The sequence below is a fragment of the Myiozetetes cayanensis genome, unplaced genomic scaffold (assembly GCF_022539395.1).
Source record: "Myiozetetes cayanensis isolate MyiCay16 unplaced genomic scaffold, myiCay2020 scf13, whole genome shotgun sequence".
NCBI classification, from domain to species: domain Eukaryota; kingdom Metazoa; phylum Chordata; class Aves; order Passeriformes; family Tyrannidae; genus Myiozetetes; species Myiozetetes cayanensis.
In genome coordinates this window covers 123660-150483 of record NW_026086937.1, presented here as the reverse complement: position 1 = coordinate 150483, position 26824 = coordinate 123660, and the positions used below count along the sequence as shown (strand labels likewise).

General features: G+C 36.1%; 1 protein-coding gene across 3 annotated transcripts in view; it reads right to left on the bottom strand.

Annotated features, from left to right (window-relative positions):
* NCBP2 (nuclear cap binding protein subunit 2) overlaps positions 1 to 26824 on the bottom strand; it is a 208717-nt gene that overhangs the window by 65850 nt on the left and 116043 nt on the right. Inside the window, exons 4-5 of one of the 3 annotated variants that reach the window (XR_007627966.1) lie at positions 8352 to 8431; positions 4039 to 6425 (exon numbers count right to left, since the gene is read on the bottom strand). The exons of the other annotated variants lie outside the window; for them this stretch is intronic. The gene's annotated coding sequence lies outside the window, so the exon portion shown is untranslated. Of the gene's footprint in view, positions 1 to 4038; positions 6426 to 8351; positions 8432 to 26824 lie in introns of those variants that run through there. 3 annotated transcript variants of the gene reach the window in all.

The following is a 26824-nucleotide window of genomic DNA, read 5'->3' as shown; positions in this document are numbered from 1 at the left end:
TCTTCCCTTCATGGAGCAGTGTAGGGGGGAGATCCCACCTCGCAGCTCCATGTGGCGAGCATGTCAAGCTGGGAGAGCAGTCCAGGCAACGCGCTCCATCAGCACGAGCTTTCCCGGGGGATACTCTTCGAAGTGTTCTTTTGTTCACCAGACAATGTAATTTTTCTCATCTTTGCTCAGTAAGCTCTGTGCACAGCTTTGATCAGAAATAAATCCCAGAAATTCCAGATATCTCCCTAGCTGTGCTATCTCATGAACACAAGCTGGGACAACTGTAAAAAGACAGCAGTTACCACTGGGAAGAAGCTTCATGTTTCTTGGTTTGTTTAGCATGTCTCTGCAATGAAGAGGATATACACAATTCCATACAAGGAAGGTCTTACCTGTTGCTTACATTCCTGGTTTACTTATGTCATAAAATTAAGTAGTGGAAGACATTCTAAGCAGAGGTGCATGGGAAGAACATTTTTCTCCCCTAGATTTCACTTTTTTTTTTCCTCAAAACATTTTCTTCCTCCATACTGGGTCTTCACAGTGCTTTTTCCTGACAAAATAGATTTACCATCAGACCAAAGCAGGGTGGGAGACAAGAAGACAAAGTTAGAGGAGGCATTCCCCAGGGAGGCTGCAGGTCAGCACCCTCAATGCTCCCTTCTCCTATGAACAGAAAATGAACCCCCATCTCCTACATGACGCAGAAATGCTGTAGCCGCCTGGCTACACTCCCATTCAGACTCTGACCATCTTAGATCTGAGAAGTCTTTTAAAAAGGAAACTTGAGATAGGTGTAGCTAATGAAAATTTTTTTTTACCCTTCAGTGAATATCCATATGCTCTAATTGGAAAAGTTCATCTTCCATATGCACTATTCATACTTCTCACACTGGAAAGAACTGCTGATGACAAACGTCAGGAAACAAAACAGCATTATAACTTATTTTGCTTCTTGGGAGAAAATATATCTTCATTTCAATTCATATACATATAAATATACATATAAATATACATATAAACATAGGGGTTTATGGTTTGGATTTTCTTTTAAGTCCAAGGCAGTAGACCTTTGTTCAGCCTTTTTTACCAGACACACTTATACAATGGCCTCTTACAGTATTCAAAGCTAATCAGCTTTTTACTGCATCTCTTCTAGTTTCCCTGCTAACAGAATACTGTCTCAGTATCCTAACAAACATCTGAACATGTACATAATTATGGTTGGATTTTTATGTCACTCACTGTATAACTGTAAACAGTTCTTCAGCATAAGAGAGATGCTCTATTACCAAGATTATTCTTGCAATTTCTCATCTTTCCCTGTCAACAATATCGAACTCTAAAGCACTAGAGGTACTCTAGCACTAAAACAAACAAGAAAAATTAGGAATTTTTTAATGGAAACCATCTACTTTTGATATAAAATAATTACAAAATACTGGCATTGAAATGTTTTCTTATACGCTGGTTCTTCACAAGTTTTTGACCTAAACCAATCTTACTAATTCAATTCCACTCCAACTACTTCTCTGAAAATAGGCATCTATGGACATTCAAATGCACTTTTCTGAGATGATGTTTTGTATAAGACACTTAAATTTCCTGCACTTTTAAAGATGCAGCCCTGATATCTTCAAGTCAGGCCCCAGAACTAACTAAGAATTCTCATTCAAACCTGCAGCATCTCAGTCTCTTTTTGCCAAAAGCATCAATCTACCGTGCCTCCATGGTGGGAAAACACGTTCTATCTGATGTATGACAAAGGATTCAGAGCAGAACTGATAGTATACAGCTGGGATATTCTGGGAACACATGTTGGGAACACATGCTGGGATTCTGGGAACAGCAGGGAACACACATGTAGACTGACAACCACTGTGGTTAGTTTATACGGTTCAGGGCAGATACTCAAAGCGAGAGTTGCGTAACTGTATACAGATCCAGACTCTCTATGCACACAGTATGCACTGCTAGGCACCATGTTATATATCATGCCTTTGCTTCTGAGATCAAATAGTTAATTTTGAAGCTTTGCAGTTCTTTTGAAGTATTTGAAAAGTATGTTAGAGCTTAAATATCTACATCTCTAGCATAGTTCTTGGAAGCAGAAGATTTGTGTGTTTTTCATTCAGACTATATATATTTGTTCTACTGATAGTGGAATAGTTTAATGCAAATGCATTAAAATTCCCTTTGCTTTTTTCAGTTCCTTTTCCGCAAAGTCTTATTTTTCCATGTTTTTCTGTTTTCTGACTTACAATCTAATTTCAGTTCAGAGTCAGACATTTGTGTTCAAACCTGGAAATGCAGAGATTTATTTTTTTGTTTTCCACTGGCTCCATCATATAGTGATCCTTTTCTTCAGACTCATTTCCTTGACGGAAGATCTAAATTCCTTGGAAAGAAGTTCCTAATCAGAACACAGGTCCATCTGTAAAAGGGCTTCAGAAAAAGGGAAGCTTATCCATACAAAATGAGAATGTTATGCTTAAGGTCAAATAGTAAATTGTAAATGAGGTTGCTGAAATGTTCATCATCACACACACAGACACCCTCTAAAAAAAAAAAACCAAACCAAACCAAACACCTTATCCTGTTGGTTTGGCTGTGAGAACATTCTGCTTCACAAAAAAAAAAAAAATGGAATGTGATCAATTTATATCTGTATAAAAGAAAATAAAAGAGATTTCGGACTCTTCCTTGTCTTGTTCACAACAAGTATAAAAGAAATGAAGCCTAAATAACAATGCAAAAACATCGCCTGCATTTAGATTGATTAACTGAAGATTGGTAAGTAAGATGAAATGCATCCATGGTCAAGCAACTAGAAAGTTCTCCAAAGTTTACATTCTCAGGCATGTCACCTTTATTCAATGCCTTAACAAAATATTTCTGGGAACACTTCCCTAGCTTGTTCAATAAGATTCAGATAATATGCAATATATCTGTATTATTCCTGTGTCAGCAGAGATTAATATTTTTTTGTTGTTTGTTTGTTTGGGGTTTCTTTTGGTAATAAAGAATAAATTAGAATAAGCCAGGTTGTTTGTTTAGAGGTTTTTTTCTTCAGTCAAGTTAAATACACCCAAAATCTCCTTTTTAAAAGATTATTTAAAAGATGCTGAAATGTGATTCCCAGTTGCTTAGCTTTTGACTTCAATACCACAAAATTGCCTGCTATTTATTTTTCTCAATATCACAGCAAAAGACTGCAGAAGAACTTAATGTAGAACCTGCATTTACTTATACATTTAAAACTTTTCTTTGATGCAAAACAACCTTCTCTGCTATATTATAATTCTGAGTTATGCAACCAGAAATTTATTTGCACATTAAGTAATGTCTCAAATTAATCCCACCCTTATGAGAATACATATAGTCTTACATATAGTTTTACTTTTCAGAAACACAAAATTATAATATACATTAACTGCAAACAGTCAATCTATGAAATAGGTTCTCCCAGCATATACTACTGGAACCCTAAATCAACACAGGATGAAAAAAGAAAGTTTCAGTAGAAATTTATGGTAAAATACTCTCAAATGAGTATTTGTGGCTCTGAAGAGATAATCATCCTAATTACGAAGGATAAATTCAAGTTCTACATATCTGATTTGATGAAGACGTTGGCAAAGCCCTTGGACCCTGGGAGATATTACTCCGTGTACATACGCAGCAAACAGCAAAATAGTCCTCCTCATTACTGCTTATGAGAGACGTGCATTCATTTTGTTACCTCTCAAAACAGGTACTGCAGATACTCTAATTTTATTTAATTAAAAATCTTTTCTGAAGACCATCAGATCCCACAAACTCGAATTTTGCATAAGAGTCTGAATTTTGTATAAGAATCTCCACGCAGAGTAAACCTTGTCATGAACTCTCATCTGCTCACACGTCCATTCTGACCATCACATCATCTATCCAGCTCTTAACCGCTGCACTTTGAACTTTTTTCTTTCTTGACTTTCTACAACACAAGCACAAAAGCACTACATGAGGAAAAAACAAAGTACATTTTTATTCTTCAATTCATCTGTACGAGACAACATCCACATAAGCCCTTACAAGGTGTAGTGACTTACCAACACCAGGTGGTGCTCTCTTCTTAGTAAACAGCTTTAAGTCTGGTTTACAAGTTGAAAGTACAAGCTGACAATTTTCAAGAGTTCTAACCATTTCTCAGAGGCACTTTTTTTTTTTTGCATAAAGATGTTTCAATGAATGAAACTTCTCATTGTATTTATCAATTCATCAACTTTCCTGTTGATAAATGCTCGCTCTTACTCAGCTGGATGTCACCAGGACTAAGGCTTTCAGCTAGAAAGGAGATACACAAGCTCTTTTCTCAGAGACTGATAAAAAAAAAACCAAATACAACTATTTCTTAGCTTTGTATCAAGTCATAACAGAGGATCCCTCAGAGACAGTTTATGAACAAGGTTTCCTCAGCACACTCACTCTCCACCAATGAGAATCTAAACATTAGATTAACTCCAACCCAGATACCATATTAAAGGTCCAACTGTGGTTTGTTTCATTTTGGTGTTACTAAAATTGTGTCAGCATTGTGGTTTTTCCATTTTCCTCCTATGAAAACACTGGTAGATCCTCATTGTCAGAACTTCCAAATCAATTCCAAAAATATCAATTATGCAACTATCCATCAAAACCCGTTCATGTGCAGCAGTTCCAGATATAAGATCAGACCAAACCAAGTAATTCCACTTACTGGTTAAAGAAGGTTTTCTTTCAGATGAAAAGAAATATTCAGAGCTATTTCAACAATGTGTTTCTCCCAAGTTTTGGATTTTTTAAGGTTATATATTTGTACAGCAGCAACAAAATCACCACACCAGGGGCAGAGGTCAGTCACATATAGCACTCTGATAGATCTTTGAGTTTCAGTGTGATTCAGATAAATGGAAATCTTGGCACTGCCTTGGAGTACTTGCAGTCCTTCAGCTCCATACACAAAATCATAGGTGAAAAATTAGTCCCTAGTCTCTTACAGGTCATTCTGACTTTCTTGTAAATACTGACCACCTACGGGAACCCTCTCAGAACTGCATACTACAGATTACAGAGGTGCACCTTGTTAACTGTGTGAAAATCAGTGCATTTAATCCCTTGAGCAGACACCAGTGGTGGAAATTTCCTCCTAAAAATTGGATCCTTGCCTTGAGCAGAAGTATACGCAATGAAGCAGCTGACTTACTTTTCAGTTACCTCCATAAATTCCATGACAAACTGGAAACAGTGGAAATCCCAAAGCATAAAACAAGCAAGATAAACAGTTTCTCATCTCTTCTTTAGAAGTAAAGTGCACCACAAGAACAGTAAGCACATGGGAAATTAGTTAACTTATAAAGACTATGCTACATAAACATCTCTTTAATCAGATTGCTCTGGTGCCACGGGATTGTGCCACACTTTATTTCCTCAAAGGACATGCTGTTCGGTTACTATAGCATTTCTATATCTGGATAAATTAGAAACGGAAATGTGGATACAATTAAGTTTGAAATTAAACATTCTGTGTAGGAGGGAAGATAATCAAAGCCTTAGAATGATCTGACTGCTCCAACCTGTGAAGTATCAAGCTATTCTGTCAATTAATTGGAACAGTACTGTGTGTTCTTGGAGCCAGCTAACCGTGGCACTCTGTATAGAGTATCTGTGGACATACCGCTTCTCTGACCTATTATTCGACCTACATTATGTGATGACGATAATAACAATACTTAATGTCCTTACACAGTTCTTGATGTCAAGCATAGTACCTGCACTTATAAATTACTTGGGCGTATTCCACCCCTTCTTCTGGCTGTCCTCAACTCTCATGTCCCACTATGTTCTTCATCAACACTTCCTGAACAAGGAAACCGAAGTGTCACTGAATTCAGGCAAAGTTCTCCTCTGTGAGACACAGCAGAATTTATTATCAATTTTGATTTCCATGAAGAAGGGTCTTCACAAACAGGATGTTCTCTCAAAACAGGAAAAAGACAAGTCCTCTTGCCCAATCCTGCTTCATGTTAAAAAAGGGTTAATATGCAAAAAATGATGAAGGTTCAAGACCACGGAGAGTAGGTTGGTAGTGGTGTAATTCTGTGTGCACTCATATCAATTCATTTCTCAACAGAAAGACAGCAGTGTGAACTTCATGCTTTGTCTTAGCAGGAAGATGCACAATGTTTTGGGGGCTGCAGCATTCAGAATTCAGTACAACTCAGGAGGTCCCTCAACAATACACACAGATCTCATGATCCCTTTCTCATGATCCCCTAAGTTGGCCAGGAAGGCATTGAACTTCTGACTCTGTGGAAGGTCTTAAAATTCATTACCTAAATGCTTGTCTCCCTTTACCTTCTGGCCAGCAATGACAGTAGGGAACTAGGAGAATGTTCTCCCTGTCTTCAAGTGCACTGGAAAAGAACAGATACATAGGGTTGAGAGAGCACACTAAGACAGACTAGGTACAGACTACATAGTCTTCAGATTTATGGCAGCATGACAAAGCCCTTCCTTCTGATAATACTGGTAAGAGGTACTCAGACTAAAACAAACAAGGAAAATAGGGCTTCTCCAAATGAACTGTTCAAGTAACAGGTCATTGGGAAATTCAGAACCATCAGAGCAAAGACCATTTCTTCCTGTGCACAGAGGGAGATCAGCTCTGTTCTCTGTTCTGAGAACCCGTACATGCATTATAATTAAAATACCAGAGTAAGGGAGCACAAAAAAAGGGAAAATAAAGAACACAAACAAAATTTACATAAGTTCTCCATAGAGAGGTTTCATGTAGAATTATAGCTCAAAGTTTAAATCTGATTTTGACATTTGAGAGCATCTACTGTGAGTAAAACAAACAAATAATAAAAGACAATGGAAAATTATCCAAGCTGCATAATAAGAACACCATGATCTTCTTATTGCCAAGCCCTTGGCTTTAACTACTGGACCACACAGCTCACACTCTAATTAACGGATAAATTCAATGTTATAAAAATTTCCAAATCTTCTTTTCTTTTTTTTTTAAACCTGAGATGGAGATTTCCAGTGTCAAGCAATTATAAGTGCCTTAATCCACTCAGGTACCTTCTACAAAGCTTAGCGTGTGGCAAGTACATTTCCCAGTCTTCTTGTTTGGCTTATTGCTCTTATTTTCATTTATTTCTTACTTTGTAATATTAAGTTTTTCACATTTTGTAATCGTAGTCACAAGTCAGCTTTACTGCAGATGGGAAAGGACTTTGCGGTCTCCTAGAAAGCAACGGTGTAAGTAAAGCAGAGATTCTATTACAAGCCTAAAACACCCATGTTTCAGTGGGGGGTTTTATTCATCAAGTATGTAAACCATCCTGGGAACCTGTAGCATGTTCCCCAAAAGGTGTTTAACAGTATTTGTAAACATAAGAATAACAGGAATACTAATGATGGACAAAGAGGATTTAAATGTCACCATGGAAATATGTACAAAAATACCACAGAAGGAGGAAAAAGGCTTCTGTGCATGTTTGTTTTGAAATTGTAAACTGATATTCTCATCTGCAAGTGTTTTTAGAATACAGAATAGGAACAAAGTAGCACAAGTTTCCACAAGTGTAAAGTCTATTATCAAATCTGTGGAACTGTAAGAGTCTGTAAGTCATAGAACAGTTTTTCCTTTTTAATCCTGGCATCCATTTGCAAGCCCTGGCTTTGTTACAAAAATTTCCAGTATATCAGAAGACTCCCACATGTGGCCATAAATCCCTACAGAATATTTTTCTCTTAAAGTTTGAGGGTGATTAGGCAACCTGCATTTCTTTAAACAGAAAAAACCCTACCCTAGTATAGCCTTACATTTGCCTACTCAAAACAAGCATAGTTTTTAAGGTTAACTAAAAGTCTTTCTTAAACAAAACTTGTGATGCCCAAAAAACGCAAGGGCATAGTATTTCCTTGCATGCAATGAGTTCCAGGAGAAACTTGATGGATATTACAAAAAAATGAAATGTGACTATGTGTCTTCTAAAAGAACTGAAACATATCTATGTGGTGACAAGACCAGTACAGTAGGCCCACATACTTCACCCACAACATTTCTCCTATAAAGATCCAAAACCATTTACACCTAATTTTCCCAGGGGCTCACTATAACACTTGAGGAAAATCACTTTTCCAAATGGAAAAATGCGAATTTCCCAAATAAAAAAATGTCCAAGGAGTTAATAATCTTAACTTCCTATAATGCCTTTGACATTCCTGCTGCCTGTGCTTCTGCTTTCCTGCCTCTGAAATAATACCATAGTCAACACAGACATACTGGCTGAAGGTGGTTATAGCTCTTCTAGAAAATCCATGCTTACCTTTTCCCAAGGTCATCAATGAATTGTAGCAGATGTTCTAAGAATAGCTCCTACTTCAGAGACCAAAACTCTGCAAACAACTGGACAACAATGAGAAAAAAAAAGAAGAAATCTTTAACCCAGAGATCTTTTAACCTGAAGTTCTATTTGAAGTTCAGCAGTTGCCTTCCTGAATATGGCACAATTGGTTCTGTAATCGTTTTGATATCTAACCTCTCCATTACTGTCATGATATATAAACCACATCACTAATGCATTCTGAAGATGTGGGACTTGGAGAGGCTCTACTATTTGCTACTATCATCTTGGGTTTGGACAAAAATGGGAAATATCTTCTATAACATGATTCTCAATCAGAAGAGAGCAGACACAAACAGATCCACTCACACAGGGCTGAGAAACAAAGGAACATTTCAGATCTAAAGAACAGCAGGCACCATTTTCCTGATGACCTTTTTCTTGCAGCAAGGCATTGGCCCTGGTGAAATAAATGACCAATTTGGTCTTTTTTGTTAAACTGATTTTTGCCATTTGGGGGCTCCAGACCTGTCCCTTTCTCCCTGGGTAGGTCTGTCCCTGCTGTGAGTAGCTGTCTTTCTCAACAGCAGGAGGTAAGGCTGGGAGCAGCTGCCTGAAGAGAGAATATAACAACCTATTACTGCTTCACACAGGAACAGCAGCCACCTCCGATTTTGTGAACAAAGAGAAGGAACACTTGTTTCACCCTTAGCAATCTCCCCTATTTCATCCCTACCTATAAAAGGTATTCACACAGTTCCTACTGGGTTGTGCAATCTCCAGTGTCCTTACAACACTTCTGCATTACAGAAAAGCATATTGTATCTTTGTGCACATCAAAAACTGTGGCATAGAAAAATAAAGTGCTCAAGATAACAAAAACATTGTAGTCCAGAAGACACACTCTATATCTGGAGAAAACCCCTTAAAAAAAGCTTTTTCTTTATGCAGACTCCTCTGAAAATTGCCAGTAGCAGCAAAGTTAATCGACCCATAAAATAACCCATTTGCTTCACCTATCTTTAAACACTGTAGTTAGCAAAACATCATCTATGTCTTAATCTTAAAATATTTGTAAAGCCAAACTGAGGAATCAGTGAACCATTTTGCAATAGATCAGACAGGTAGCAAGGGTGGACTTTATGACTGAGCTTACTATTTGAAAATCCCTGGACAAAACTCTTCTATAACAGCAACCTGCTCCACGGTGGGAAAATACCAACCTAGAGTACTTTCTGCAGACACAAATCTGTGAATGCACCAGTATCTCAGTGTTAAGGGGAAATACAAAGGATGGCGTGAGCAGTTACAAGGGTTTCTTACAAATTAAAACCTATCTGAAACAAAATCCAGGGTGAGAAACAGCTTCCAGAAAGTAAAGGGGTTTCAAGTGTAATTCCCTTTTCCTTCCTCTTCTCCCTCCAGGTTATCTGTTAATTCACCATGGTAATTTGGTGTAGCATGTATAGTCACTAGTTGCTTAAAGGAATTGTCAGGCATGACCTCCAGCATCTGTAAATAATCAGTGTGGATATCATGTTATTTTGGTGTGACTGTGAAACGCCTTTAAATTAGCCGCTACTTATAATATAGGGGTAGGAAATACTGAGTTTATTTGACCTGCACAATTAACTTCCACTCTCCTAAAGCAGATGATTCATTTTACCTTGATGTTACTCTCATTCCATTTGATCCTAGCACCCCTGACTTTCAGCATCAGAACATATGCCCAACAGATAAAAAATTTCATGGATTTAAAAATTTATACTATATGTAAAGATCAGAAAAGTTTAATTTTGCATGACTGTTTTAGTTAAGATGACTCTTTGGGGTCACCGTCTTACAAAAGGTATTGGGTTTTGTCTTGGTAGTGTATGCAGGATAAAAGTCAAGACACACGTTTGTACCAAATAAAGAAAAGTGAGGCTTTTTTTTGCTTTTTTGTTATCAGCTTCTTGGTAATAATCTTTAGAGAATATTATGTAAAATGCGGAATCTCTTATTTAAAGTCGTATTTAGTACAAAAAGAGCTAAATCACACTTGTTCAACTACTGTATATACTGAAATTATACACTCTAATTTCATGCTTTTGGTCATGCAGTTAGCATAAGTAGTTGTAATTACACATTTAAGGCATGTAATCATGTAATAAGATGCACAATTAATTATATAATTAAGGTATGCAAATACACAGGACTATCCTGTGACACTGATTTTAAGTAGACTACCCTGCTAATTCTGAGCAGAGTTCCACTTAAAAACTCATTACACACTACAGCTTGCAAAGAACTATATTGACAGAAAAAACACAGACCCATTGTCACATTTCTTTGGATATCTGCATGAAATGTAAAATAAAAATAAATACATATATAACTACCAGATTCAAATACTATGTATAAGATTGGTTCTGTGTTCCAACAACAAAAACCAAACCATACCCAAGCCATACACACAAATACAATGAATTCTCAAAACAGACTAGAATATTTGCAAGCTTGTTTTGCAGGCCACAATTGGTAGAACAAAAACAATCTCCAAAAATACTGTACTACTTCCTAGTGACCTGCAATGTACCCAGAAAAATATGTTAAATGAGCAATATTTCTTTACATGTTTCAATAAAAGAAATTACATTTTTCCTAGTTTCTTTCACAGAACCAGGAAAGAGAGAAGCTTTTAAAAATCAGATAAAAATAAGAAACACAGCAAACTCATTTCCACTATGGGATTTTTCATGCTTAACCACTGAAAACACTTAACCAAAAATAGAATTCTAGAATTAGGCAGAGAAGAAAAAAATATTCTTAAATTATTTTCATTTAAGTTCTTCAGTAGTTTTTTCCTCCAAGAGAAGAAAAAAAGGGCAATACCCTGAATGTCTTATGGCTTAAAGATATAAATCACTTAATTGATGTGCAACAGTACATTTGACAGCAAAATCAGATATTCAGTGATCAGACTTCTCAGATATTAGAACAGTTTTAAAGGTCCTATTTAGAATATGCACAGGATCTGGGGCGAAAGGTTTTTTTCCAGTAACATTAATATCTATTATTATTCATTTGGAAGATATAAAGACACATTCATAGATCTTAGAAGTGATGATGAAAAAGGCTTCGTTGTCTATTTTGAGTTTAAACAAATAACTGTAACTGCATGCTAACATTCACAAAAGAAATTCTAGCAGGAATTCTACCAGGAAAACACACTCAGGCCATGCTATTTACTTTGCTAGCTACTGAAGGTCAGGAACAAATATACCCAAACTATCTCGATAGGATAGGGAATGACTCAAACACCTCTAGTACATAGTTCTGAACCAGAGCCTATTTCAACATCAATTAGCACAACACGACTCTGATCTTTGGTGGCATTTCCACCACAGGCTTTCCCACTCCACAACTAACAAATAGCATTTCTAACCTGGTGAGCAACATCTCTGCAGGCGATCTCAGCTATTTTCAAAGAATTCTCTTCTATCGTTGCTGAGAAATAACATAGTTGGGCTTGAAGAGGAATTCATCTCTTTTTGAAGGGCTACCAATAGCATTTCTCTACTGGCCATATTTCAAAGAGAAACTGCTGCTTCTCTGCAAGGCCCTGCAGCTCTTTGGAGAAGGGAAGGCTACTCTGAAGTACAGTAATGCAGAAACATGAGATGTTCTCAAAAATCAAACTGAAGTGAAAGGTCTTGAGGGATCTCACAAAAATAGGATGGTATACTCCTATTCCTCCGAATTTTCCACCTTATCTTCACACAGCTAAACCAACATATAGTTGTTTGCTTTAATTTCAGAGGATTTTGCCATGTGATGCTGGAGTTTCGAGCTGCTGCTGCAAGACATTCCCCCACAAATCATGGAAAGAAGCTGACAGTGGATGTATTTATTCATCTTCATTTGCTGCTAACACTTTGTGCTTCAAACAATTTAGTTTATCAACTTAGAGTTAGCCTTGATGCAATGGTGAAAGATAGCATCATAGATCTGAGGACTACATTTCATTTTAACAGATCCATGAACATTCCTAGCCCATATCTTTTCTTTTTTTTTTTTTTTCCCCTTGGATTTTCCTTGACTTCTAGCATCAGTTTACAAGAGTATTTATAACTAGACAGGTGTTGGCAAGTCCCTACAGCTTTAGCTTTCCTCTCAAGAGTTGCTGTACTGACTAACATCAATTTCTTTTTGTTGTTATGAGGGTTCAAGGAATTACTTTAAACAACAACAACAAAAAATAATATCAAAAAACCACAAACAAACAAACCAAGAAAACAAAAACCCCACAACACCCAGAAAACAGTTTTTTTTTTTCAAGTGCCTTTTTTGGCAGATGATGAGTAAGTCTTTTCCAGCTGCCTTAAAGAAGGTCTCCAATATTTTTTCTGATGTAAATGGAAGAAACCTGAAGCCTGTTCTCTTATGAGTGTGTTCCCTCCTTACCCACATTCATGGTTCTGGCTCTGCATATTAAACATATTTGCTAGCAAGTTACAATTTTGAGCTTGTTACATAGAAGACAAGAGCTCCCAAGCAGATTTGGTCTTCAGTTATGACCCTACAGGTCAAAGAGTATCCCAGAGGCAAATGTTCACATTCTATCATCCTGGTCAATGCTGCTGTCATGGCAATTGAACACTGCAAACAGGAAAATCCGAAGAGTCACTAGATGTTATAATTTAGACATACAAGGATTTTGCTGCTGTGGGAAAATCCAGAACTAGACTAAAATAGCATACAGCAAATATCCTCAAGCATAGATGTCAACATGTTGCAAGTCATTAACTGCAAATTTTCATATGATCTTTCACAAAAAAAGGAGTTTGAAACAATATGCCTCCAGAAAAAAAAAAAATGGTGCCAGTTTAGAGTCTGTTTTGGTAAAAGTGAACAGCCTTGATGTAAAAATCAGTGATGCTATAGATGACTTGCACTATATCATAACACTTATTTCTGACACAAGTAGTGTTAAGAAGGAAAACATTTTCAGACTGAAGGTAGAAAAAGATAATTATTTATTATAAATCCATAGTATGAACATATCTCCACATACTAAGATATCCATATTTGCATACTAACCTCTTCACTATCTTCTGTGGATCAAATCTGAGCTCACTGCTGTAGTATACACCATGTCTTCCAGACAAGTATAGTTTGGTCTATCTGCACAATTTAATGTCATTTGCAACACTGCAGCCCAAGTCACTTCTCCCTGTACCCCTCGCCCTTCCTGCCTCACAGACTGACTGGGGTGAAAGACTGTGCACAACATAACTCGTGATACACATGTCACCAATATCCTCAAGAACCTGCCTGTGAAGAAGGATTGACCACTACAGACAGACTGCATTTCTCCCCCCCAAGATCCAGCACATCCATAATACCACAAATATTTGATATTCCATAATGCCAAGAGCTGCTGACAAACCTAGAGTAAAAGTCTGACCAATGATGGTGTCACAAGGACATTGACCAGCAGTGGCCTTAACCTGATGTTGATGGATACACTGCACAGCATGGTCTGTGTGCTTCTCAGTCACTGGAAGATGGTGTCTTCTACTTTGAAACAGTTCATCATGATTTGGTAAGAGGAAGACAGACTTGTACCTGCTTTCAAATCTGACATCAAGATGTATTCAATTAAGATATCATGTCTCATCTCAAGTGTAAAAGGAGAAATGAAGTAGTACAATAGCGTTTAAGAGCTGATAATAGTGTTTCTGCCTGATTTGCTCTAATTGCACAGATTGTACAGGCTCAGTGTTATAGGCAACCATTAATTACCTGTTCTATAACCCAAGTGCATATTTTTTCAGAGTTTGAAAGCTAAGGCCCAAATTCTTATCAGGAAAGAATTGCACACAGAAGTTTAAGTAATCTAGTAACTCTCCTTCCATACCCAAAAACTTTACTTTTCGTTTAGTGCAGACATTTAATTTCACTGCCAACATACTTCAAGGCAACTAAATTATTCCTGAGAGAAACAACAAGTGAAATTCCAAATTCATATCAGAGCATTTGCCAAGCATATATTTTCAACTATATAGTAAGTTGTTTCATGGCATGACCAATGCTTTTCACATTGATTAGTAGATGGTTTTTCCTATATTAAATCATTTAAGGGCAGAGAGTATCATGGTAAGAATTTGATTTTGTAGTCTCTGTGAAAATCATATGTAATATAGTTAACATTATTCATCCTTTTTCTCTATTTCCCTCCACATCTCTAAATTTTGAAAAGGAATTGAAATTAATGTAAATGCTGAACTGTTTCTTATTACCTATTTGTGACTATTTCATCTCTAGAGCACATAACTACTTTTCTCTGAAAGTGATTTTGGCAGAAGTAGTAGGCTTGTGGCTCAGCTAAAGCTACTTAAAACAATACTATGCAAAGTCCTTTAAAGGGAAGGAACATTTTGGACATCTTTTACTCAACAGAGGTAGTTGTATAATGCCACATAAAACAGTTCTGAAAGCCTTCTTACAAAAATGTACACATTTTTAAGTGGTACCCTTTCCGAGCTGCACATTGTGAGGCAACAGTTTCATTGCTTGGTTTGATAATGAACCCTCTAAACCAGCCAGACAGAAGCTGGTAGTCACCATACACCAGCCATGCTCTTACTTTCTGTGACAAAGCCCCCTCTCCTGGCCACAGAAGCAGCACATCAGCACTAGACAGACAGTGATACTAAATGGTCATTTTTATGCACTTATAAAATTAAGCGCTTCAAATAATGTCATCAATTGGTCACATTTTACACAGACAAACTACTTCTAATACTGGACTGCTCCACTGAAATGTGGAAATGTGAGATAGATAGGCATAGGAAATTTGTTATTTTGTTTTTCAAGTAATAAATATTATTTCAAAAGAAAGCAAGTTGTAAGCTTAGTAACAGCTAATCATAGTGACTTGTATAACTTTAAGATGACAACACTGAAAGATGTGTCTCCTGAGCATTTGTGGAGGAGCAGATGTGGATGAATCATATAACTCCTGGATATCCTTGTTTCAAGAAGGCAGATTTTCTAAGTCATGTTTGTTTTCACCGAAAGAAAATGCAATACAATCTCTCTTACCTGACAATCTCTCTGTCCTGTATCAAGTACCTGTTTGAAAAATGCTCACTTACGGCTGCTACACAACAAACTTCAGGAGGAACATTTCAGTGCTATGTATCACTACTAGGAAAAGGGTAAGTCTAGACTCTACAGAACATGTGTCTGTGCTCATCCAAGAGGGTCCTGTTCGGAGTGTAGTGCTAAGAAACTACAATAGTTTGTTAGCATTGAATCAAATAGTGTCACCCTAAGAGAAACCACAGCTACAGTACAGAGAGAAAACATTTACCCCAGCAGATGTGATTACTTTCAGTCTCTGCTAATATCTAGTTTTTTAATACAAAGATATTAAAATAAAATTTATTAAAATAAATTATGCTATCAATCATTTAGATAAAAGTGTTACTGTTTGTGATGAACTCAGCTCCAGATCTAAAGGAAGTAATGAAAATGAAATGGTAACCTAATTACTTCATCTGAATTATAATAGTGCTTTAAGATATAATACATGCTTTCAACAAAAAAAGTCTTGCTCAAGACCAAAGTTCTTCTTTGTGTTATAAATTACTTTTTAGAAGACTATGGGTACATCACGCTAGAGAATAAAAATCTGATAAATGCAGACACACAATCTCAAAATGGTCCTCAAGACCAGAACAGGACATTCACACAAAGACAAAAGTCCCATAAGTTTACCAGCCATTGCCTGGTACCCTAGAGGCATAACAGATTCCACAACTCAAAGGATAAACAACAGACAACTTCAGGCAACATTCAGCTACGGTAATGATCAGAGGCTAAGAATAACAAAGAACATTGCATCTCTCAATAGCAATAAAATCTGCCCAACCCCAGTGCCCGTGACTGGGGCCAGCTCTGCTCCCACTGAAGTCCACAGGACTTCCATTGGTGAAGTTGGCACTCATGCTTTTTCATTTATGTGATCAGTGAAAACAAGGAATGGATAGACAGAATCACAACATATGACCTTATAGAAATCATTAAGAACAAACTGCTTAACTAATAATCAGCATCAGACAGATGAAAAAATATCAGGAACTGTTTTGAGAAGAACTCATTTAAGCAATCTACTGCCATGAAGTTACCAAAATAGTTTATCTGTCAACATAACAGAACTTTGTATTCAGACCACAACCTAAATTTTATTCACTGAAAAAAAAAATCAAAACCAATGGCCTTTCCTTCATGGCCTATTTTCCCCAGTACCTTCAAATCCTTACAATTTGGGCTCAGTGTGAAAATACTAGCAATATTTTACTCTGCCAAGTTACAGTATACAACTTCGTGCATAAAACATGGCTAAAGACTTCTAAGCCAATACAGATCCTCTCACAGCAACCCTAACCTCCAGTCTTGGGGTTTTTTTAGTGCTAGATTCAGCTCAGCACACACTAACCCATAGTCCAAATACAAGCATCTGTGTGAAGTTATGGGGAGGCTACACACTCCAGTTGTGCAGAGCCTAGGGTGTCTGATGTGCTCCATCATTTAGCCTTCACAGCAGCAAATCAAATAAAGATGTAATTTTGCTTCTTTCCACAGCTGATTGGCATTTTAATTAGTCTACAGTTAAAAGTGTTAATCGAGCTATGAAGTGAGGTGATAATTCACAGCTAGTAAAATTTCCCACAATGGTTTTACAAGCACCGATACGCAGTTTACCTCATTATCTGGTTTTTCAATTTTCATTTTTGTTTTAATAAAAAAATAAATACACCCACAGTGGTAAAAATTCTTTTTTTTCAAAGAAAACCAGCTTTTGAGAATCTATTCCTAACAGAGGATTCTATTTTCCTTTTATAAGAGAGTCTAAATCCCTAATGACTTATTTCAATGGACTCAAATATAGTAATTTTATTTACTACTTTCATGTTGATAGATTCATAAAGATATATCTGTAATATCCATAATAAAGATATATCCATAATACCCCTTCTTTCCCTAAGCTTGTTTCCTTCACTCCACTGTAGAAACAAGTTTCATCCTTTTATTTTTCAAGTATTTTACAGATTAAAAGGTTTTTACTCCACCATATTTTCAGAAAGGAAAGATGTGATTGCTATTAAAAACATAGAGCAAAAGCATGTTGAATGATGTATATAAGATCTGAAATTAAGTAGTGGTAAATACGTGTGTCACCATTTATTTGTTTAAAAACTTAAGCCCTTCACAACAAATATTTTTCAATTAATAATTCATTTGCTTATTTATTTAGGGAGTGCATGTCTGCAAGATGATTTATCTTTTACAAAGCTCAGCCATCTGACTGTTGTGAAAGCCTAAAAAAAAAAAAAAACAAAAACAAATAGCAAAGAAATTTCTTTATTTTTCTAAGGAGTATTATGGGTTTGGTGGGGCTATTCTGGAAGTGTGTATGTGCATGGGTCCAACAAAGGACGGCTATAACATAGCATCATGTACTTGATAAACAAAGCTTTTCACTACAGTTATTGGATACAATAATCCTAAAATATACTCAACACTTACTCCAATGTTTTCAGAGAACAGAGATAGGAAAAGGTAGTGTTTGAAAAGCTGAAAGTGCCCCTGTTCACAAATACATCTCCAGTTCTGAGAAGCACATTTAATAAAAACACACAGAGGCAGACATTAAGAACTTCATTCTGTGATAAGAAGGGTAAAAAAAACTCCTTAAGCTACATTACACTTACCTAACACTATAAATATTCACGTAGTGTTTCTTCGAGAAAGTTTTGATTTATAAGTCTATAAGAAGAGAAGGAATGCCAACTTTTTTTCCTTTCTTTTTACTTCTATAAAGGGCTCAACAGGTTCCTACATCAAGCAGCTGTACCTGTGAATCAGCTTAGCACAAGGCTAACAAGCCATCATCTACAACACTGCCGAATTTTCTGTTGTCATGCTTAATTCCTGACTCTGCAGATGAACCAAACCACAATAAAATAAAGATATCCCTACTAATTCAGTAGTGTGGATTTAGAGGAGAAATTGGCCATATCATTTCAAAGTCAAACTAGACATAAAAAATTTCTCTTTGTTTTCCTATTGAGTGTTGACCCTCAAGTCAGCAAGAACACTTAATCCCTTGTCAACAATTTGTGCATGCAATAATGTCTTAAGATCTTATCACACTCCTTGGGATTCTTATACATCTTTTATCTTTCACTGAATATACATATCACCATCAAATGCACAAAACCACAAGTAAGTTGATGTTCAAACCACACATTGTACAACAGACAATTACACAGTAAAGCTAACTTCACATAGAAAAAGGCAAGTAGGAAATTGGTCTCAAAAACATCACTTTCACATACATCATTAAAACTTGTAATTAAGAAATGGAGCAAGGGTAGCTACAGATCAGGTCCATATGATATTCCACTTTCCACGTGAAATATGTAACTTGGCTCCATAAGGATGCCTTGGAGCCAGAACTGAGGGAGGGAGGAGGAAAAGGGGATTATTTTCAGGCCAGAAAAAACTGGGTGTTATCATGGGTATGTGACCAAACAGGGCCTACCCTCCTGGCCCCTTTTGTATATATTTTATTTATTTTTGAAAACAACAGGAAAACTCTAAACAACAAGAACAAAAACAAATCAACAAAAGAAAAACCCAAGCAAGATCACACTTTGGACTATCAAATTACTGTATTAATTACTCAAGGGTGTAAATTCCATGCACCAACCTTTGGCTTTCAGCTGTCGCAAAACTGTGGGATGGAATACACATAATGTTCATAGCATTTCTTTTCTATTTCATACCAGGAACAATTAGAAATCTATGTCCTTTCAGATTAATCTAGACTTTTTTTTTTTTCCTCAGTGAGGTTCATAACTTATCTTTAAAAAAAAAACCAAAAAACAAAAAACTATCCGAGCAAAATCTTGTCCTGTTTCAGTAGTGCTCAAAGTAGCTCACTTTTAACTCACTGCAAAAAGTTCACTTCTACTGAGGCATCTTCTCAGTGGTTTTGGAACAGGACTAGCCAATCAAGTAGCAAAATAAAAATACATGTAACAATCATTTATTGGTTCCATAGTCGTTGATCTCCTATTTCCAAGAAGAAAGACATGGGATGTATTTTGGCAAACACATCATACATGAACACTCAGTTCAAATTCTCTCAGAATCAATTATCAATATATTATAGTAATATACCCAGGAAGGATACAGATCTAGCCTTTGGCATTGTAATAGTAGAGACTGTAGGTCTCACACTTGTGTGTATCACATAGACTATAGTCAAACATGAAATGCAGTAAGTTATGAAAAAATTAAATATTTTATCTATTTGGTTTTCTTTGAACAAGAACATTGATCTTCAGAGTGAAAGGGCTTGCTGGTGTTACCAAAAATACTCAAAGAAGAAAACAAATCCATATCTGACAATCAGTATTTCAACACCAGTGAGGATTGATCTTCAAATCAAGTAAAAATTTTCTAGTGGATTGTATATTTCATATATTTTTTAAATCTGGTTTAAAATAAAGCCTAGGTTTAGATGCACTAGAACAAAACCAGCTCAATATATAAATAATTTTTCAGTTAAATATGTAGCATGTTCTCAAAAGTAGCACCTCCATTAGCATTTACAAAAGAATATAGTTGGCCATTTTGCCACTTTCCAAACATCATAACTCCTATTAATACTTAGAGATATCATGTTCAGAGTTTTTACTAGATCATAAAGCTTCCCTTGTATACCCAAAGGTTACTGAACTTTTCACAGTTGACTGAGATTTACAAGCCAAATGAGAAAGCTGCTTGTACAAGTCAGGCTTTGTAACTAAGCAAATAGAAGGTAGTTCTAGCCATGGAAATAAAGTACATTATTCAAATAACTCCAGTAAATAAGACATGATGGGACAGCAACAGTACAAAAGTAAAATACCATGGAAAAAACAAGTCATAGGACCTACAGATTGATAAACAAATAACACATCTGTTTCTGAAACAGACTGTCCTTGTTTTAAAATTATTCGTAATTTTAAAATAGCATATATGAATATAACACACATTATATGCTACTCCATAGCCATTGTTTATTTATAATTCACCAAATTAATGAGAAAAAAAAAAAGCATTGCAGTCAGTCTTTGTAAAGTGACTCTGTAGAAGGAAATTATTATTATACATAAATCTGAATGTATACTTTACAGTTCTTTTCCCCAAAGGAATATTTTCTTTTTCCTTATTCAAAACAGCCCATAAGCATATAGTGGAATTCTAATAAGTAAGTTGAAAAATTCCAGCAATAATTCAAATAATCAATTGTAATAATGCAAATAATTCTTTTCATATATATAGAGACTGGACCATGTATTACTTTATCTGATTGGCAAAGCCAATGTATTTATCTTGGCTAGTTGAATACTTCTGTAAGTACTACAAGGAAAATTCTGAATTCTGAGTTTAACAGTAAAGTACACACAAACAGAAAAAACCACACTTTCTGCTAATGAAATAATTTATAGATAGAAAATTCACTCAAATGCTTTTAAATTAGTGTTAAGGATAAGCTGACAAAACCAACTGAACTTCCATGTCCCTGACAAGCTTTTAATATATCTTTCACATTTTCCCCAGAGTTACATTTTCTATCTGGATCAGACAGAATCAGTTCCCTGATCCACCCTGCCCTTACCACCGAGAACTGACTTAATTAAGTAGCACCTCCACAGTTTATCACACACAGATCAATCTCATACAACACAGAGAAACACCAGAGCTGGAGGAGAACACAGACTGTGTGTAGGGACAACTGCTCTTATAACACTACGCAGTCAATTACCCAAATTCTAGTAAAAAAAAGAGATTGGAATGGGGTTATGTTGTTAATGTGATCATTCTAAAGTCAAACAAGCCAATGACAACAAGAAAGAGGGATGCATGTAATTCCATGCAGTAAAAGAAACTGCAAGCACTATGGGACCCATCCTGTGCTCCAGCTTGCTTTTCTCAAGAGGAATTGCAAGACCTAGATTTTATCTCAGAGTAAATCTTCATACACTGATCACTTTTGTTTCCTTTCACATCTGTTACAGTCCTCACAATTTGTGTTAAGCTCTAGCACATGCAACTCCCAAAACTGCTATTCAAGAACACAAGGGTTCAGTTTTCTTCATACTCCACCATCCAGAGAGCTGAAACTTAACATTCGACGTAAGAGCAATTACAGTTCTTTCATCAAACTCTGGAAATCAGTCAGAGCTAATATCCAAAATAACAGTACCAAGTACAGTTTACATTTCTGAAACCAACACTGGAACTCTTTCAGTAAGCAGACAAGGACTGAGTTCAGTGCTGTAAGGTTAGGGAGCTCACACTGTGCTATTCTCAGCACGGGATGAAAGAGATAGAGTTGATTTTTCTTGCTCTCCTGCCACAAGAAGAAAAAGCAACACTTCCCTAGAGCCCACTCCATGGGACTCTTCAACAGCGTTAGAGTACACAACTGAGATACAAACTATCCCAATTTTGATATCAGCTGAAAATCATGACTACTCTGGAAATAAAACTAAAGGAAAAACAAACCACTTAAATAAATAACTTTTCTAATCTTCAAAACTTTTATGGCAGAGTGTAACAATCTGGATTTATTCCATGTGATGATCCAACACAGAGTCACTTTTGGTTTTGCAAAACAAAAATCTCAGTGAAAAAGGCAGCTGTCAGCCAGGATATCCTCCCAGCTATCTGCTCTCCAGAGGGCTCCCACTATTCCACAAAGTACTCCGGCTGGACTCTGCAGAAAACAACTTTACTTCCATGGAGGTTAACATGATTCATGACAGCACTTATGAATCTATTATGGAATTTACTTTTACAGGGGGAAAAAAAAAAAAGGCAGCAAAGCGTGTCTGATAGCACAGATCTTTTTATTCACAGAATTATTAGCATTTTACATTCTATGAAGAATATTTGCCTTCTAAGTCTAAAAACACGTGTGTTTTTTTAACTTTATCCTCAAATGCGAACACTTGTTCCGTTTGGGAAAGCTTGCAATTCAAACAGCTTTTACTGAAAAAGAGGTTTACAGAAGTGGTCTTGAACTATCTTTTGAAAAATATTATCCAATTTTTCCATTTATTTGTCCCCTGAGTGCAACTAAATGAGAGGGTTTTGTTTGCATTCATACATTTTTTTCTCCTTGGTTGTCTTTCCTACATTCAACTTTGTAAATAGAAGACTTTTCTTCCCTACCAGTTTTTATTTACGAGTCCTATAGAACCGTGTTCAGGAGTGCACAGAAGGCAGGAGCTCATTTCTCAACACATGAGGTTCCATAGGCAAGACATTTACACATGTCCATAAACTGGATGTACTAAAAGTGCTCTAACTGCAAAAAATTCAACTGTTACCAGTCAGTACAGCAATAAGGGATAAAAGAAGTGTGTGCCTTCTTCCAACAACCACGTAAAAGCCTATTTGGTGGTTCTTCAAGTACTGCAAATAGAGAAGTAAAAACAAGCTCAGAAAAATATTATACTGTTCAAATACAAAAAATAACTGAAAGATCCAGATAAATTTTAAAGTTATTTCTCCACTGAGTCTATTTGATTCACAGGTAATATCATGAAAAACGTCTCAGTAGTTAAGGAAAAAAAAAAAAAAGGGGAGGGGGAAGCATACGAAAACTGTAAGTACAGCACCGGTTGCAAATATGGTAATCAGAGCTACACTATGTGCCATTCCTGATGGAATTACTGCTCCAGGCTTGCTCATTGAATTGTGAAGAGTTGTCTGTTCACGGTCTTCTGTCAGGTGCTGTCTGACGACAGGAAGATCATCCTGACATATTATAGCAACCAAGTGTCTTGACAAACATCATGCAAAACTGGGATATTGTATCTCAGCAGTATGCAATGGAGTTTTGCCAAATGTCTAACAACCCTATTATTTCTCTCTGACAGGCTGTTTTACAGAGGTTGTTATTTTCTGATTACACTAAATTAAAGTATGAACAGAAGGATATTTACATTGGACCTCTGGTATCATTATAATGAGATAAATGACAAATACAAGCCAGAAATGCTTCACTTAGAGTGACATTGCAACTTATACTTTATATTTACAAAAGAAGAAGATAAAGTAATTTAATCCTTATTTTCAAGTCTTACCAAAAAAAGTGTATTATGTTCACAGTGATTAACCCTTAAGAGTCAATAGCATATATACTACTAAATTGTGAGACAAATGGCTTAACAAGTACAAAAAGTGCTTTGATAAAAAAAGCCTCCTTGATTTTAAATAAACTTCAGACCAAACTTTTCCTACAACTGTCTTACGTTGAAGAGATTTGCCTACTGTTGTCATTTATCTCACTTCTTAGGCACATAGCACTAATTTGGCAATATTGAAATCCTACGAAAAATAACACCCATGGAGATACAAGATATCAAATTTTGTCTAACAATTCCTTTTCCTCTCTGTACCATTTAACTGTGCAGGGAATATGGTATGAAATGGGCAGAGTCAGCTCTGCAGTCCCATTAGTGTATCATCCAACAAAGATGAGGATGCATCTAAGAGGAAATAATAGTACAATAAACAGAACTATTTCTTTTCAACACAAAAATAGCAGGAGATTGTTTTTCTGCTTTTCATGTCTTCTGTATGAGACACAAGTTACATGTGTTCAGTACACAGCAAGGTCTATTCAAATGTTGATATGCATGGCAAACAACTATACTTTGTTTTCTAATTTCACAAAGATCAACTTAACTGTAAAAGGTAATTAAGACATAATTTTTCTAGTCTCATATGCATTACCATAAATATTAAATCTTCATTATATTTGTAGTTTCCAACAATGCAGTAAAATAATGCTGCATAAAAAAGAAATGGGGATTACATCTGTTATATTAACCATGGGAAAAGAAGAATGGTACATATGTTAAAGATTAAACCTGATCAAATTAGAAATCTGGGTTCATAGTAATGGCAAAGAAGAGGAAACTGAAAAACCTATCAAGGGTCATATCTGAAATCTAAGAATCAGAATATAATAACATTTCCATGTCAGTTTGCAATGCATTACTGCTGGTAGGGATCAGCACTGTGGCACCAGAAACAGAACATAATGTTTTTGGTTCTGAGGTTGAATTTCCTGTTTAGGTTTTAATGGTTATAAAATTTATTTTATATTGGCAAAGATACTTCTGATCTGCACTAGAATAACACCTTGACAGTTGCAGTTATGTCAGTTGCTAGCATTGCCCTTTCTGATGGTCAGGTGCTACTGCCCAAAGCATAAACAAAAAAACTGAACATTACAAGTTGTATTGATTTGGGACTTTCCCTGTATGATTTCCCAAACAGAAAGTGATCTCAAGATGTCAAGGAAAAATTAAACAACCTTCAAAATGTTTTCTGCATGCTGCTGATTAGTGTTTTGATTAAAATCTCATTTTAAAATTCTGCATGTACATTCCATGTCACATTCTTTTGTTAAAGAAAAGTCTTCTTTAGAGAAGGTTGCATAAAGGCCCTGCTAATGACACACATAATGTGATGCACAGAGCACTGTGCATTTAGCCCTCTCAATTTTGAAAGTGTTTTAAATTTCACAAGCTACTGAGGGTTGCTCAGCAGTGAATTAATGGAAAGCAAATGGTAAAAAATACCCTGTGTTCAAGTCGTTTTATTCTCCTTTCTCTCCTAGACCCTAGTCCTAGTAGTCATGCAAACCTGGATGGTAATGTGCCAAAAATATCAGGAAGGTTCACCACAGCTGGCATGTTCTGAAAAGTTTTTGTCAAATTGTACTGAACTAAGTCATTACTTTCTCCACATATACTACTGAAGCCTAAAAATAAAATCTTAGCCACAGTAATACAGGGTTTCAAAATAGAAACTGAGTCCACAGAGGCAGTTGGATCAGAGGTTCTGCAATTGGTCTGGCGTCCACATAAAAAAGCAGTGATACAGCTGAGGTGAGGAACTCCTCAGAAATTAAAAACTGTAATTATATCTATCAGGATGACATATTTGCTTGAATATTTTTAAATACTTATTTCAGCATGCCTGAGTAAGTTACTTTACCCTTCCCAAAACATTTTGTACAGCACTGTTAAGGATCAGGTAAATGAGTTGTCTTGGGCCATCAACCTGAAGCTGAAGCCTCAACCTACAAAAGGTGTTGAAGCAACTGCCACTTCAAAAGCACTGACCCACTGTCTACCAACTACTGGAAATTTGGGAATAGACCTAGGAAATCATTACTCTCTTGTTGTCTCAAAAGTACAACTTTCCGCCATGCACTATCTGAAGGGAAAAGGATTACACTTAACACTGACACATTTCAATTTCTTCTTCTGATTTAAAAAAATAAATAAATAAATAAATAAAAAAACTAACTAGGCAATTCCAAAACCTTCATGCTGTTATGATTGAAAATGTTTTTTAAAAATATAACTAGTTGTAAGTTTATGAAAGGTTATTTAGTACCATTGGTAGGTTAAGTATGAAAAACCTCTTCTTCCTGATTATAAGCAGTCACAACATCCTTTTCAGCTTTTCTTTTGTGACATTGAACAAGTCATATGTTTTCATCTCCTCTTGCACAGGGAGTGCTCTATTCCTCTGATGAATCCTGGCTGGACCTTCCAGTTTGGATGCACACCTTTTGATCATGACTGTCTAGAATTGCTCACAACAAACTCAGAGAGGTCCCTCAAGTGTCTGAACATGAGTACCAGTACTCACCCTTTGGGAGCACTTTGATGGATGCACATTTCATTTTTTCTGTGGCCGTGTCACACTGACGGTTAAATACTCTCCCAATGTAGGAAGAAGATGCAATCAATGCACCCAGATCCTCCTGCTCTGTGACCGCTTCCAGCTGTGAGCCCCTGCAAGAGATGCTTTAATTCCCAAAAGCCCAGCCCAAGGGTTTGTATTATTGATTTTTTTACTACTTTTGTCTCCAAGCCTGTCCAGTTCTTCCTTTTATAATGAAAAATAACCATCTTTATAGTTCCTCCTACATTTTTGTTATCAATAGATTTCATCAGCATAATCCCATTGTTTATGCCAAAGTCATTAATACAAAACACTGAAAAAAAGTAATTCTCTCCAAGTCAATCCTTGAGAAAATAAGAAGTAACCTCCATTTAATGTTTTCCATAATGATTCATTGTTGACATATTTTAAACAGTTCCTTATCTCCTGTGTACATTTTCTAGCACTTATCATCATAACTAATAATTTTTCATTATTTCTCCCAGCCCCTAACTAATAGTTTCCCAGCATTAGATTTAAATTGCAAAGACTCGGGAGAAAAGAATAAAGCATTTAAAATTACCCTGTATATTCCTGTATTGAAACTATTAACTCTCTTGTTCAACCTGTGGGAGATGAATTTTCTCTTTTCC